Genomic DNA, 14,251 nt, shown 5'->3' on the forward strand with positions numbered 1-14,251 from the left:
GATTAATAATAAACATCTACATCTATGCTTGATATAATAGTTGTTTTTTGTATTAAAACATACATAACTGATCAAATGGGCATACATGATGCCATAATGAAATCTCTTTTATTATACAATTAATATAAAGATATTTTATGAACGGAGGACTAAAGCTATTAGTTATATTTTTCATGGTATCTAAAGAGAAGCATCCAGACTTATCTATTCCTGCATCAAAGGGTTGTTGCGAAAGCAGTGTCCATATCTTTGCTCAGGTGTGTTAATCTGCAGATAGGACACAGGTTGTAAATTACAGTTTAGCTAGTGTTTCTTTATTATTTTTACCATATATTTTTTCATATGTTGATTTCTTTGCTCTGATTATATGACTATTGTTGCTGTGAAGAGACACCATGAACATTTTAAATGGGGCTGGCTTACAGTTTCAGAGATTCAGTCCATTATTGTCATGGTGAGAAGTATGGCAGCATAGAGGCAATATGGTGCTGGAGAAGGAGCTGAGTGTCCTACATTTTGACAAATAGGATGCATAAAGTGCCTGTGTACCACACGAGATCTCAAAACTTTCACCCACAGTTATACCTTCTCAAACAAGATCATTCCTACTCCAACAAGGTGACAACTCATTATAGTGGTACTCCCTATGTGCCAGATATTCAAACAATGAGTCTATGGGGGCTGTATTTAAAGCAACACACATAGTATGCATAATCCTGTTTTATTTCTGTTTCAATATTTCCTTTAAAGTAATTCTGGCTGTTTTCCCTGATGACTGAGATTTGTATTCCTTTTTGCTACTTGTCTATGTCTCAGATTATGCTTAAGCAAAGCTCATGTTTCTCTAGTATTTCTTTTCTTGTGTTACTCTGAAGTAAGTCCACAGATAACAAATCAAGTATAAATGACAGGTTCTGGATGCTACCAGGAGACAAATTTCAACCATAATATGTCTTTGCAAAAGTAAAAATATAGTTCAGCATTATGTCAATATCTGGTGAAATTTTATTTCATCAACGTGTGCTTTTCAGTGTAGAACATGAGGAGAGGAACATAGGCCTAATAATTTTACACGTTTCTGTTGCAAACAGTTTGAAAGTATATATCAGCTTCACAAGGTCTGCTGAGTTACTCGTAGCCATTTTCAACACAGCATTGCCCAACTCTTTTGATCATTCCTTATCCACAGATGTTGATGTGGAGGACAACCCTTAAAATTATATATAACAATGCCACAGAAACTACTTCCAGATAATCCTGACTCTGAACATTGCTTAAGATCTGAGAGATGTGAGCTTGCCTTGTCACTATTTGGGGTCAATATTTCTATTTGCAGCAGCCACTATTATAATGGAGTATTTTCTTTCCTCTTACCCATGCCATCTAGAGATTTATATCAATGGAGGCTCTAGGATACGAGGACAAAGTTACAGAGTTAACTTGCGATAAAAGACTAGGCAATATTTTCTCACTTGGCATATTCATAAGATCAGGGACTAAATTAAATCTATTATTTTCTAATATTTATCTCTATACTGTCACTGAGTTTCAAGATACTTCTTCCTTGATATAATGGGGAAAGTGTATGCAAGCAAATTTAGTCTTCAACTACATATATTTATTTTAATATTCTACAAGTATATTTGCATAATAATAAACAAATTCAGTGGTTAACCTTATAAATGAGAGGCAAAAAATAAAATAGAAGTAGAAGCTGTGGTTTGGCTTAAGAGAGAGAAACAAAGTGGGATATAGAATTACTAACACTGGAGAGAAGGATAGACACAGTGCTTTAAACAAATATCAGTTAAAAGTTGGAAAAGTTGCTGCTTTGGCATTATAATTTGGAAAATGTTTATATCAGTATTTACTGAGCAGGGCTTTCATGTGAACTAAGTAAAACTGTACACTTTAAATAGCTGTTTTCTAATCTCGAATGAATAACTAAGGGTTATTACACATTTTAGAGATCTTTTATTTCAGTAGAGATTCAGTTGGTATGTTACAACAATGGCCTTGGAGCATTGTCTAGAAATGTTCATTTACAGCACTACAAGCCTAAGACCTGCTCTCAAGGTTTTTATCTTCTGACACAGTCTCCCAATATGTTTGAATTTATTTTAAATCACTTAAGATTTAATCACTTCAGGGATAATAGAGGTTGGTTCATGTATTTTATGTTCTTAATATATTTCTCATTAGGCATGCTTCCAAAAATGATTCCTTATTAGGGGAAGATCCCAGCAGATGATCCATAAATAGACTATAATGTTCCCTCTGTCAACTATTCAACAATTGAAGCTTTTCATATTTTAGTAGAAAAAAAAAATGTTTCAGTGCAGTGAGTTAATGGTTTGAAACTACCCATAGATCTCAGAGGAACTATGATTCTAAACCTAGACACTATAACGAACTAAATACTTTCAAGATTGGTTTTGTTGTTACTAGTATAAATTGCTACAAATTGTGCATTATGGCTTGCTATTGATAATGTATCATTTGTTTTTGGTATGTGTTAATATTTTCATTCAAAAGAACAAATGCCAAATGACCTTAATTAACTTTTAATATAAGGTATTTCACACTGATAATATAATATACATAAATCCAAAACATAGCTTATCTAAAAGATAACTTCCAAATACAGAAGCTATTTACAGGGCTCTGTACCTGAAGCAATATTCAAATGAATTACTTCTATGATGTTCTCAGTATGAATTATTTTTTAAAAAGCTAACTAACATGACAAAGATGGTCACACAATTATTTCCACCTCTAATATTCTTTAAAATTGTTATTTATTTTCTTACTTATTTTACATTATGACCAGAACAACGTTGTTCACTCTCTCCATATCTATTTAATAAGGCACTAGATAGAGCAAAAAAACAACAAAAGAGTATCAAGGAGATACAAATTGTAAAAGAAGTGAAACTTCCCTATTTGCTGATGATATTATAGTACACATAAATAATCCTAAAACCGATAAAAATTTTCAGGAGTGTCCATGATACAAGTTCAACTCAAACACACACACACACACACACACACACACACACACACAAAAAAAAAAAAAAAAAAACACAGCAATCCTCCTATATACAAATAATAAACTGGTTGAGAAAGAAATCACAGAAATATCACCCTTTACAATGGCTACAAATAACATAAAATATCTTGGGGTCACTCTAACCAAACAAGTGAAATATTGGTATGACAAGAACGTTAAGTCTTTGAAAAAGAAATTTCAGGAGACATCAGAAAATGGACGGATCTTCCATGCTCTTGGATAGGTAGAAATAACATGGTTAAAATGGCAATCTTAGCAAAAGCAGTCTACAGATTCAATGCAAGACCCATCAAAATCCCAGCACAATTCTTCACAGACCTCAAAAGAACAATACTCAACTTTATATGAAAAAAGAAAGGGAGAAAGAAAGGAATAACAGCATAGTCAAAACAATGAATAAGGAACCATTGGAGGTATCTCCAAACCTGCCTTCAAGTGATGCTATACAGCTGCAGTAATGAAAACAGCTTGGTTTTGGCATAAAAACAGACAAGTGCACTAATGGAATGGAACTGAATACACCTATAATAAAATCAGTTCACATACCTATGCACACCTGCTTTTTGACAAAGAAGCTAAAAATATAAAATGGAAAAAGAAAGCATCATCACAAATGGTGCTGGTACAACTGGATGTTGACATGTAGAAGAATGCAAAAATACCCCTATTTATAGTCATGCATGAAACTTAAGTCCAAATTGATCAAAGACCTCAACATAAAGACAATCTTACTGAACCTCATAGAAGAGAAAGTATGAAGTGTCCCTAAATTACCATCTCAGGAGACCACTTCCAAAATATAACATCAGTATCAGAAACACTGAGTGCAGCAATAAATAAAGTGATCTCCTGAAACAGAGAACCTTCTGTAAAGCAAAGAACATAGTCAACAAGACAAACGAGTAGCCTAAAGAATGGAAAAAAAAAAAAAAACAAATACAAAAACAAAAACCTTTACCAACCCCACAATTGACAGAGGGCTGACATCAACATATACAAAGAACTCAAGAAACTAGACATCAAAGGATAAAATAATTCAATGTAAATAATGGGGTACAAATCTAAATAGAGATTCAACAGAAGAATTTCAAATGTCTGAAAGACACAAAAGGAATTGATCAACATCCTTAGTCATCAAAAAAATGCAAATGAAAACAACTCTGATATACATTCTCATACCTGTCAGAATGGCCAAAATCAAAATCTCTGATGACAGCATATGGTAGAGGAGATGTGGAGTAAGGAGAACAATCTTCCATTGCTAGTGGGAGTGCAAACTTTTACAGCCCATTTTGGAAATCAGTATGGCAGTTTCTCAGAAAACTTGGAATCAATTTACCTCTGAACCTAGCAATACCACTTTGGGGCAAATAACCAAAGGATACACTCTCGATGCACAGAAACATTTGCTCATCTATGTCTATAGCTGCATTATTCCTAATAGCCAGAACGTAGAAACAATCTAGATGCCCCTCAACAAAAAAATGGATAAGAAAAATGTAGTAGATTAACACAATGTACAGGCAGTAAAATTTAATGACATTTTGAAATGTGCAAGCAAATGGACAGAACTAGACAATGCCATTCTGAGTGAGGCAACATAGACACAGAAAGATAAATACAATATGTACTCACTCATAAGTAGATATTAGACATAAAGCAAAGGAAAATCAACACACATTCTACAATTCCAGAGAACCTAGGTAACAGAGAAACCTAAGAGAGGCATACATGCATCTTCCTGTGAAGGGGAAAAACACAAGATCTGAGTAATTTCAGAATATAGGGTGCAAGGGGAGGGTAAAAAGGGAGAGGGGAGGAAGATGGAGGAAAGAAGTACTAAAATTTTTCCTTACTCTGGGATTTGTAGTGAAGACCTGTTGTCCTCAATAAAGGGAAAGGATGTTAATAGTCCATTTGGTTGTAGCAAGATAACTTAATATTCCTTGAAATATGTAGGTAATCTTGACCTTCTTGTAGCCTTTGGTGATCATTACAATAAAATGAATTGTGTTATTGTAAAACAAATACATTTATTGATTTATTTTACATTATGGCCACAACTTCCCCTCCATCATCATCTCCAAGTCCCTCCCCATCCACTGTCCTCTGTTCCGTCTCCTCCTCTCTTTCTGTTCAGGAAATGACAGGCCTCCCATGGATATCAATAAAACATGTGATACCAAGTTGCAGTAAGACTAAGCATCTCCCTAAGAATTAAGGTTGGAAAAGGCAGCCCAGTATGAATAGTAGGGTCCCCAAACCAGCTAGCATTAGAGATATCCCCTGTTCCCACTGCTACAAGTCATATAAGACCAAGGTATACAACTGTAACATACACAGAGTGCCTAATTCATTCTCATGTAGTCTATCTGGCTGTTGCTTCCTGTTAGGAACTAGCGGCCAGCTGATACCCGCCCCGACCATGAGCGGGATGCTCATGGCCATGCTATGTCAGCTTTACCTGGTGGCCAGAGGACTCAGTTACTCATGTGCAAGCCTCTTTTAAAGCAAGCACGCCAAGTGCTTCTCTCTCTCTCTCTGCTTCTCTGCTCTCTCTGCTTCTTTTCTCTCTCTCTTTGCTCTATCTCTCTGTTCCCTCTCTCTCTCTCCTGCTTTTGGTTGGCCACCAGCTACCCCCTCTTTCTCTCCCCTCTCTCAATAATCTCCACATGGGCGCTGAGTCTCGTGTTTGTGTTTCTTAGGCATTAGCTGCAGCAAAAGAACAACACTTCCGTTTCTGTGAGCTTCTATGAGGCTAGTTGATTCTGTGGGCTTTCTTGTGGTATCCTTGACATCTCTGGCTCCTAGAATCCTTTTGCCACTTCTTTCCCAGAATTCCATGAGATCTGCCTAATGTTTGACTGTTGGTCTGCATCTGCTTCCATCAGTTGCTAGAAGTAGCCTCTGTATGAACATCCCAAGTGAGATAATGCAGACCCTGTAAGACAAACAGGCATGTACACATTCATAAATGATATTGGAAAATTATGCTACAATCTATAGACTCAGAGAGACTAGGTGGCAAGGAGAGTTCATGTGGGGAAACCAGATCACCCAAGGAATAGGAAATAGAAGAGATTTCTGTGTGGTCTGAGAGCGTGGAGATGGGAGCATGAGTCATCAGGTTTGGTGAAGAGAATACTAAAAGAGACCACTTGAAAGAGGGAACATTTTGGGGTCAGGTAGAAACCTAGAGCAATAGAATCACCCTGGCATATACAATGATGATTCTAGCTATGACTCCTAGCAATAGAAGATACATAACCTGAACTGGCCATCTCTTGTGACTAGGAAAATCATCAAGTGGAGGGACATGAACACTAACCCACCCACATAAACTTCAACCTATACTCTACACTATGTGACATGCTGGGGTAAGTTTAGCCTAGATACTGAGGGAGTGGACAACCAATGACTGGTCTAGCCTAAAACCCATGGTAGGTGTTTGAGCCTACCCCTGATACTGCCTGGAATTCCAGGACCCACAGACATATGACTCATACCTAGGATACAACCAAGCATGACTGGAGAAAAATAAGTCAAAGTAATGATGCCCTAACACTTTTCTATACTATTAACTTCCCCATCCTACCTCAAAAGTTTCATTTTCTTGATGATTTTTTTTTGTCATCACCACATCATAAATGATGACCTCAGACTACTGTGAGGTCAGAAAAGCCAAAGCTGCCTCTCCTAGTTATCTAAGGATATTGTCCTCAAGGAATCAGCTCCTTGGGACCAGCCAGATCCCACTGAAATGACCAGGGTGGAGCTATTGTCAACTAGAGCTGTTAATAGTATCCAGCTTTTAGAACCTTCCTATGACCAGACATTCTGCTGACCCCTTCAATGATCTTCAGATCATTGGCATCATGAAAACTTTTAAGGTATATTGGTAGACCCAAATGAAAATCAGAATACCTCATTATGAGATACTTTGGTAATGAATCACATGATTTTGTTTTTCATTGAATGTTTCTTAAATATAATACTATTCTTTGAATTTAATTTTTAATCACGACCAAATTTATTTATTTTGTTTTACATATTCTTAATTAATTTCTTTCTGGGTTCAACAACAGTTTCAATGTTAAAGTAAGAGATATTGCCAATGCCATAGATTTATCATGACCTTATTAGATGGTTCTAGAGCTGAGCATAAATGATATTTAAGGAAAGTATGAAGATAGTGAGTAGTGGTTGATGATTTACAGGCAAAATTATCAAATACTCCAAATATATTTAGGTTCTTAAACTTTTTATTTTAGAGTAAATGTCAAAAGTCAGGTAAAATAGATGGGGCCACGCTCTGCTGTGAGGTCACTGTCACATCTGATTTACTGAGAAATTTTAGAAATGACACTTGTCAAGTTATAATTTCAACATTGGATCCTTAGGTCACTTGAGCAACTAAATGTAGGAATCAACTGTCATATTTTCAATACCTGCAGCAGAGTTCGAGTGCTGAGATAACCTGTGTTTTAAAGCAGCTCATAATACAGGTCAATAATGTCTTGTGTTATTGGGAATTTTTCATCATCTATAGCAACACTATCCTTCAGTTTGTCTTTCAACTGCAATAAGAATGGACCTTAACAATTCCAGACTAATCTCTATGATGTTAATTAATAAGAGCTTAATTAATTTTACTTAATTATTTTTTTTCAAAACACATTACTTTAACAGTACTTCCACATAAATGTAGGCTGAGAATCTTCTGAGAACACTTTAATTTTTTCTTTTCTTTGCTTGTTTGTGTGTGTGTGTGTGTGTTGTTTCTTTAATTTGTACATGTTTGTGGACATGCATCATGCATATGTAGTAACATGCACACTTGGAGGCCAGAAAGTGACAAGATGTTCTTTTCTATCACTATCCACTTTTTCTCAACAGACAGGGTATGTCCCTGGAACTGAAGCTGGCTAGGTCTCTGACAATCTTCCTTTTGCCAGCCCACCACCATACAGTCTTAACAGACATTCATGGCCATTCCAAGTTTTTCACATAGGCACTGGTGATTCAAATTCAGAGTACAAAAACCATAAGGTCTGTTTTTGTTATTTTATTTAATCACAGTTTGGTGTTTTAAATTTTCTACTTTTGGGTACTCACAGATCACATTGCAGTAGACCATGTTAGAGGGAAAACCCTACCATACCCTGAAACAGTAAGATATGATTGTGCCCAGGTTATTGAAGACTTGGAAACACTGGCACAGTGTCATGTCCCAAGAAAATGTAGGGACATTTTCCCTCAACAGTTTAACCTTGCACTAAGAATCTCTTTAATCCCATTTTCCTGTTGTATCCTATATAATAAACCTTAAAATGTTGATGTTATATCCTTCTATATGTTGTGAGCTGTTTGAAGACTTCTTGACTACCAATAATGAAATCAGAGATCTTACGATTTATAGCTATGTATTCAGATGTATAAGAGATTTCCCATTTGTGAGTGACACTTGAAAAGACCAATGACATTAAATAAAGTTGATTATCTTTCATTAGATTTTGGCCATTTACAACAGAGGACCTTGAAAGATAAAACAGAATTTCTTCATGCGAAGGAATTCTGACTTGAGATTTTCCACTGTATTGTCATATCCTATTGATTTTAGACCCAACAGTTCACAAATGGGTCTGTGACAAATTTTAAAATTAAATAGCCAACCTCATTTCTAAGGCGAATCATTGATAATCCACTAATAGACTGATGATTCTTCCAAACACTGTGTTCCTTAACTGGCCATGTGCATGGAATAAACAAAGAAAAAGGAAAAAAACTCATTTCATATTAGTCATTTGTACTACTGATGATACTGCAAAGGTCTATATTTAATCTGCTAGATTTATTAGAGACATGGTGGTCATAGGAATTCTTATCACAAATACAGTGTGATATCAAAGGAACATCCAATGCTAGTGTTATTAGTTCATTTGAACTAGCATTATTACTTTCACAAGAAACAAATAAACACTGATATTTTGAACATTGAAAATGGAGATATAAAATTCAATTATACAAACTTCACTGCAGATTCATAGTTTTCATGTAGGTCATCAACACTGAACATCAATATTTAAATTTTTCTTAAGTATTACAGACAATAATCAGCAGAGGAAATGTGGAATGGCACACTGGCTATCAAATGATCCCTCACTTCTAGTATGCTTTGTGTTATGAATAACAAGTCATGTTGCTAAATATGTTGGAAACAGTTTAATCCTAAATGGCTATATGAAGAAATGATTATCTCCTAACCACTTATAAATCTTAACTATGCTAGATGTAAATGAAAGAATATTTTTTTAATTCTCTACCATCATCCACAATGAACTTTCAATTGCTTGTTTTCAGTCACACTGTGTGTAAACTTACATAGATTTCTTCTTCAATTGAAAAGAAATAAAAAGTAAGTAATCAAAATTAACCTCACTTTGAAGAAAAGTTGTGATTGCTGAATTTGTGGTTTAGCATGAATTTATTTGAATTAAACATAATTATTAACTGCAGATTTCTTCTGTTGAGCCTTGGAAGTTACATTTAAATATAAAGTTGGTTAGACTAAGCCTGCTAGCCATGAATTGCTCAAAGCCGAGTACTCTTAGATGCTCATTAGCATGGATTATTTCCAAAAATTCCCTTGCTATAGATGCTTCAAGAATGACCACAGTCTTATCTGCAGCAATCAGCAATTGTAAACCAATGTCTAAACATAATTTGCAGCCTACATAGGCCAATCACTAATCAGAGATAAATGTTATGTGGATGGATTGCTTCTAAAGACACTGCAACATAGTTCTCAGATATCAGCTTGAATTTCAAACTGAGTGATGAAGCTAACAGAGAAGGCACTCAGAGATAGAAGAGAAATTGGAAATCCTCTATATCTCTACATCTAGCAAAACTTGAAGGATGGGGAGATGGCTCAGTGTTTAATAGCATTAGCTATACTTTCAGAGAACTTGGGTTTGAGTCTGTACACTCACATGGTAGCTCACAACAGTCTGTATCTCCTGTCCCATTGAATCTGACATCCTCTTTTGGCCTATGGAGGAACAAAGCACACATACCACACAGAAACATATACAGGCAAATCTCTCATAAACATATTAAGGATAAAATAAAAAGTCAAATAAATAAAGGGCCAATAAAAAACCCAAAGTAATAAGTAATTGAAATGAAGAATATTGACTAAATCAACTGATGATTTAATGAGTAAATTTATGATTCCTTAAAGCTTGCCTGAGGATTCAAAAACCAAAGTCAGCCACAAGCTATAGAATCAGGAGGTAGTGGCACAAACCTTTTATCCCAGGACTCAGGAGATAAAGGTAGTGAGATATGTTAGTTTAATATCACCCCGGGATACATTAGACTGAATCAGGATACATTAGAGTGAATCAGTCTAAAGAGAATTAGAGCTCACACCTTTAGTAACAGGACTCATGAGAGATATTTAAGACAGTTACAGGGTCTCTTAGCTAGCATTCATTTGCCAGCCACAATAATGATAGGGAGGCATTCAGTCTTAGGAGTCTCTAGCAATGTTGAGGAGAGCATAGGAGTCTGAGTGAATCTGAGGAGCAGTGAAGTTGGGAGCAGTTTTGGATTGCCCCTTGGGTATGAGCTGAGGTAGAGGTAAGAGATAGTGGCTGGATGTTTTGCTTTCCTGATCTTGAGCTTTAAGCTTGAACCCCAATATTCTGTCTCTGGGTCTTTTTTTTTTATTTATTCATTTTTTTGTAGGTTGCAAATTGAATTTATATATGCCTACAGCTCATTCACAAGCACACAATTCCTTGTGCAGGGTTAAACATATGCACACATTAGCATTCACCTATGTAATCCCTAAACACACACTTCCAAATTCCCTAATGTTAAAATCCTGTAAAATCAAAATTACTGTGGTCCAAATTCTATGAAGACTGGAGTCTCAATTCCTAAAAACATAATGGTTCCCATTTTAAATTTGTAATAAATTGAAGAATATACCATGAAAACACAGTTTAAGGGCAACCAATACATAAAAGTCAATGGTATTAACGTACATAATTTTGAAGCTATTGACCCTTTTAAGTTTACTTACACTAGTCTGACAATTATGAAATCATTGTAGAATAGGTAGCTATATAGATGCCTGTCTCCATGTTTGGCAATCATACATAGCATTTTACATCTGTGCTCACCTGGAGCAAAATTTAATTTCCATGAAAAATTTTTTGAAATCTTTACCATTTATAGTTTCCAAAGTAAAATAAGGTGCCTTCCTTTAGAAATGTTTTAATAACTGTACAATGTTTATAGTCAATATTTCATGAAATCACATATTTGCAGAATAGTTGAAGAAATAGGTATAAAACATGATATGCATTTTAAAATTTTTCAGAGTATACCTTGTGCTGGAATTGATGAGAAGAGGAAATTAATAGCATTGTGATTTCCAAAAGCAAGCAATGCTAAAATCTTATAAATATCAGGGGTGGTTAATTTGATACATGAAAAATGTGGGATGTAGTTGTAGATTTTGAGCAATATTCACATTGTCCAAAAGCATATGTGCTTAATAATTTTTAAATATTAATAATTTATTGCTTTGAGAAAGTTAACTGATTTCCCAGTTTGCCATAGAGGATTTCCCTAGGATACCTTGATGAGATTCATACAGTAATCTCCTGTGAATGGATGTACACCCTCATAGACACTTTTCAAACTGTTTTCTAGATTTGTGTTCTACATCATGAGATGAGTTCATGTTGCTATGATGCAAATGCAATGTTCCCACTAATTTCAATTTGCTATTCTTATTCTGATACTTTTCTTATTGATTTGTTTTCCAGTAGGAAAATTGTTGCAGTTTTATTTTATTCATATCATGACCTTTTTGTCTTTCACTTATTTTATTTTTAGTAAGTTTTTCACCATGCCTTTCCTGCCTGGAACTCCTCTTATGCCTGTTACCACATTTTAATTTGATAATATCCTTTGTTACATTTTTGGAATTTTATAGTATAGGGATTTTGCCTTTTGACATTCTGAATTTTGGATTGTGATATTTGAAAATTATGTTCCCAAGTGTTATAATCAATGTAACCAATACTCTGTAATCATTTTTAAACTACATTAATTTCAATATAAAGTATTTTATTGTTTTCTTTATTTAAAATCTTTAAATAATATCCATAGCATTAAGCTAGAATAATTTGCCTACAAATTCCCTCTTATTTCTTATATAATATGAATAATTTTTGTTTCTGAGGTATTACATTATGTTTGTGTGGAAAAGCCTGGACTACTATTCATTGTAGTGTTTTCTCTGGACAAACTCCAATTGAAGTGCATTTCTAGCTGCTAGAATAATCATTTTTTGACATTATGCTCAATCAGAGTGTACCTTTTACTAAAAGAAAATATTATCTACATGTCTGAAAGATACCCGGCTAAGTGGAAAATGCAATAATAACTGTGTTTACATAATTTATGTCCACACATTGTTTTGTGTTTGAAATTTGTATTACTTAGTCAGTGCTACTGAATACTTTTACTAAGTTGACTGTAAAGTAGTCTGGGCTCCCAGATTAATACATCACTCTGACATTTTATATGGCTGCAGAGGGAAATGTAAGGATCCTAGTGTATGGTTGTGGCCGAATTACACACTTTATGTATCACCTTTTGATAAGAAATATAATTTTAATTTTTACCTACAATTTCATATTTGTGTCTGTAACAATTTTCCATTTAAGTTTTATTTTTATACACACATAGACACACATCCATGTGTGTAATTGTGTGTGTGTGTGTGTGTGGTGTATGCAGTTGTGCAAATGAGAGTAATGTCTGTGGTGGCCAGAAGACAATATCACATTCCCTCTGGAGATGCCTGTATAAGCAATCATGAGCTGCCTTTTATAGGTTCTGGGAACCAAACTCAGGTCTTTTGCAAGAGCTGACATGCAATTAAAAGCTGAGCCATCTCTTCCTGTCTCCTGTGAGGATTTTCTAATTGCTGTATATAAATACAAGTTGGAAAGGGCTTTGGAATATTAATGTAACACATTGTGACTGCTATTGATTTGAAAACTGGCATTGGCAAAACATTATCACCTTTCAATGAAGCAGTTTTGACTTCCCAAGAAAGAGCTAATCACAATTTCTGCTTAATAAAAAATATTTACCCTACATTATAAATAACTCATTACCCCCTGCATACACACATAAACACACAGCACTATTGGGATGTTTCAAAGACCTGGATTGCTAGTTTAGAACATGGTTTAGAAAATAAGAGGAGAAGAATGTGGAGACAGAGGATATGCTCTCCAAGGACCCTGAAATATATTTTGAAATTGTGACTAAAGCTATTAATTATTCATCTGGTACTAAATTTATCAAACTGTATAATAATCAATTATGAATTATCTGATGTTATCTTTTCCAGAGACAATCATAACCACTGTCCACAATTGGGACCTACCCTACTTTTCAAGGATTTTTTTCCATAGCTTTTTTTTCTTCTTTGCTATTTTTAATAATTAATTATCTTTAGAAATAAACTTCCAAAGAAATAGTACAAGAAACATAGTATTAAGTATTAGCTTCAAAAATTAAAACTACTTTTCTATATACACCTCGCTACTTCTCAATATGTAGTAGTAATTAGTTTTAATTTTCATTTAGATAACATTTGTATGGATATAACCCTACAACTTGAAAATTTCACCCTTCTTTGATCATTTGATTGAAAATAATATTCTGGGATAGAATTTGTGGGTCAGTTCATAGCTACATGGTATAATGGGCATAAATACAAAAGAAAGATATATTTTCCTTACATCTCAAACTTCCAAACTAGGTTTGTACTTCAATCCACAGTTATGCATGCTTTGTTCCCAATGATAAGAATAACTCACAACTTTTAGTTATTCCAGAGTTAGTCTCACTACTGGGCTTCTCAGAATTTCACAGATGCTCAAAGGGTACATATATGAATGCAGCAGAGGAGTAATAGTCACATGTGGTGTTCACTTTAACAGACTTTTCTCAAAGTTTGCTTTCCCGAAACTAACAGTATACTTCACTCTCACTGTGTATGTCAGTGTGCAGAATTTTAAGAGTTGTGACATAAGTGACGCTCAAGACTGTTTTATTACTTCAATGCCATTTTCATACACTCTG

This window comes from Phodopus roborovskii, unplaced genomic scaffold (assembly GCF_943737965.1).
Source record: "Phodopus roborovskii unplaced genomic scaffold, PHOROB, whole genome shotgun sequence".
NCBI classification, from domain to species: Eukaryota; Metazoa; Chordata; class Mammalia; order Rodentia; family Cricetidae; genus Phodopus; species Phodopus roborovskii.